Source organism: Solanum lycopersicum, chromosome 12, assembly GCF_036512215.1.
Source record: "Solanum lycopersicum chromosome 12, SLM_r2.1".
NCBI classification, from domain to species: domain Eukaryota; kingdom Viridiplantae; phylum Streptophyta; class Magnoliopsida; order Solanales; family Solanaceae; genus Solanum; species Solanum lycopersicum.
In genome coordinates, this window is record NC_090811.1 from 48,876,479 (window position 1) to 48,879,985 (window position 3,507).

General features: G+C 32.2%; 1 long non-coding RNA gene across 1 annotated transcript; it reads right to left on the reverse strand.

Moving 5' to 3' along the window:
- Positions 1-317: 317 nt before the first annotated feature.
- On the reverse strand, positions 318-3,126 carry LOC138340663 (uncharacterized). Its single transcript, XR_011213382.1, has 2 exons — positions 2,134-3,126; positions 318-688 (listed from the first exon to the last, which is right to left on the reverse strand). It is a non-coding gene; the product is annotated as an uncharacterized lncRNA (long non-coding RNA).
- Between the last annotated feature and the right edge of the window lie 381 nt (positions 3,127-3,507).

Sequence of the window (3,507 nt, forward strand, 5' to 3'; positions counted from 1 at the left end):
TCAACTTTAAGAAAACATTTAAACAAATATCAATTTTTATTTTTATTTTTTATTTTATAACAAAATGAAACTTTTATTAAAGTTTTTTTTTATATATATATGAATTAATTATAAGTAAATAGAATTTAACCAAACTAATTTTGTTTTTCATCACTTCAAAAAGATAATAACTCAAGCCAAAATAATTTAAGAATTAAAACCCATTTTTTTAATTATTGGAAGAATAAAAGATTCACCTAACTTAAAATAATTTTTTTTAAATAATAAAATGGTTAAGCGAAAATCGTTAAAGAATATATATCTTTTAAGAACATAGGTTTGACTAAAGATATTAATTTTACTCATATACTTGACATAAAAATAAATTATACATACAAAAGATAATTCATCTTTTGGGGATTTAAGTAAGTTAATTATCAATTCTGAAGTTAGAGTTAAATGAAATTAGTCAACATAATCAAAACAATTAGGAGAGTGAAAGAGACAATGAAATTGGGCCTTTTCTTGGGCCAATTTCGCTGCAAGTTTTGGGTTTTAACCCAATCCCGTTTTTGTATACATAGACTGTATATCAGTGTATATTGACGTATATATCAGCTCTCTGCGTGTATCTCTTGCTTCCGAACACCTGCATTTTTACCTCATATTTATATTTCACATTTTTGTCTGCATATTTGCTGCCATGAACCTGTATATCAGTTTATAAACGTTTTATATATCATGTATACAACTTGTTTTTCAGGCTTTTGAACATTTATCAACTAATTTGCAGCTGTTTGTTGTGTCTTCAGAACCTGTAACTGCTTCTGAATATATAGAGGGCTGACTCGAGAGATAGGAAAGCGAAAATCGAGCCTTTATTGCTCAACTCAAATATGCGAGGAAAGAGGGAGTCCCAAATATGGACTCGGACCGAACGTTCATGTGAGGAAAAGAGATAAACATTAATCGTTAATCATAATGAAACCAACTAAAATGATTAAGCATGTAGGATAATAATAAGTTCAATTGCCTCTCAATAGCTAAACGGAAACGCAATAGTCAAAACACATTTAATTTTAGAATGTTTAACGGTATGAATACTAAGCAAATAAACACTCAAACAACTATACCATAATATGATGAGTCAATGATCAAATCACTTATAATGGTAATAATATTTATTGATTTTGGAATAAGCTCACTGGAAGAGAAAACACAAGGAAGAAATGCCCTCTTTAATCATGTGTAAAACACATTCAACCATTACTTCGACTAATATGCAAAAATCTTATCTTTATATTCTCTAACAAACAAATTTGTTGGCCACCACACTTGAGGGCATAGCAACACCACAAATACTGGCAACACAAGGACAAAGATTTAACTAAAAATTGGTTAAAATAATAAAGGCAACATATTCAACTAAGCAAATTTTACAACTTAAAACTACTACTTCCTGAAGAAGTGAAAATTATAGTTTTAAGCAAAGGGAGAAAATCGTCAATCTTAGAGAATTTCAACAATAGTAACACCAATATAATTCTACCCTATTTGCAATTGAATTAGAAAACAAGACGAAGAATTAGACTAAATTATCCTACATGAGAAAATAATATTACTGTTTATATTCAAAAGCCATTAGTTGGTACAATAATATCAACACACATTGAACCATTAGCTTTAGACAGTTGGGGATAACATATATTATTAAGGACTCATGCTCCGAGATTATTATTTTTCCGAATTTAGTAAATAGAAGCAAATCAACATTGACTTAAACAAACGTGGAGAAGTGCACAAGTCACATAGAGAGGTTAAAAAAAATTCGAACATCCATTCTACAGATTGAAGAAAGAGAAAAAAAAATCTCAAATCGGTTAGCTATAATGAACAGTTTCATGCCTTTTGGGATTTTCAACTAAAAAGTAGTGTATCACCATGGAAGAAATATATGCTCTTTTAAGTTGCAATACCCAAGAATAAGGAATAAACTCACATACTCTAATTTCATTATATGGAAAACTCATGGCCACAAAATCAGAACAATAATATTATACACACGCGAGATTACCAAAACACAATAATCTGAATACATATACAAAATCGAACAAAACAGGACAGCTTAAAAGATAAGAGAGGAATTGAATTTACCTTTCTTGGAGCAGCGAACTCGGTGACGGCAATGAGCTTGAGAGCAATGATTCTTCTACCACAAGATTCAAGTACAAATAGACAGCCAAGAAGTTCAAAACCAGCTGCAAACTATATTTTAGAGATTCGCTTGAAACTTTCTAGTGTAAAGTAATTATGGCTTCAAAACTCAACTCCCGAGCCTCTCCTCAAATCCCTTGAGCATGGGAACTATTTATAGGGGAAGAACATAGAAATTTGGTGGGAAATCCATTGGATTTTTGAAAGAAAGAGTTTGAAATTTTTTTTTTTTACTCCTTTTAGAGATCAACAGTAAAAGGCATGGAGTTGTATCTTCACTCTGAAAATCCGCAAAAGGGGGAAAAGTTGATGTGAGGGTGATGGGTCTGCAAGCGAGAAGGACAATGATGGTACACTATAACGCCGCTTGGAGCTGGAGTTGCCCGATTTTGAGGAAAAAGAAGAAGAAGGCGTACAATGGTACTGTTGGCACGATTTTCGGGTTTGGTCAACTATGATTTGTTGCTTGATTTATGGGGAAGAAGACGTTGGCGTACTGGATTTCTTCTCCAAATTTTTTGGAATTTCAATGTGAAGAAGAAACAAGGTGGAATGGGGTCGGGTATTTTGGCTTGCTGTGCTGGGAATGGGGAATTTGGAGCTGAAGATAGGAAATGGAATTGGGCCTGGAAGTGAAGGTCATTGGGATGGGATGCTGAGAAATAAAAAGAAGCTTGGGAAAAGAGGTATAGTTGGGTCTGGAAGGGAAGGTCATTGGGATAGGCTGCTGAGTTAAAAATAAAATAAAATTTGGGCCTGGGAAAGGGAAAACGGGCCGGGAAATAAAAAAAGGGAAAATTGTATAAAATAGCAAACTAATAACCTAAATTAAATTGAATAGCTAGGGTTTGATTTAATTGTGCTCCATAGCAAACATTGACAAAAATTTGTCAGGTGTCTCTCTCCCAGAAGTCTCACTCGCCACTCTCCCATTCTCGCCTCTCTCGCTTTATACACAGAAGTGTATAATTTCTGTTTCTGTTTTGTTTAAAGCGAGAGAAAATTGTATATACACATGCAAAAATTTATATCTTCGTGTTATACACTTAATTATATAATTTACAAACATTTTACTTCAAATATTGCAGAGAAAAAGGCCAAAGAATTATACAATTGTGAATTATACAATTGCAGTGAAATATAATTTTTCTAGCTTTATACAACAGAAGTGTATATATTGTGTTTCTGCTTTTGTATAAAGCGAGAAAAACATATATTTTCTTGCTATACACTTATAATTATGCAATATACATACATTTTAATTCGATTCAACTGTATGCAAAGCTAATTATACAATTGCAGCGAAATAGGCCA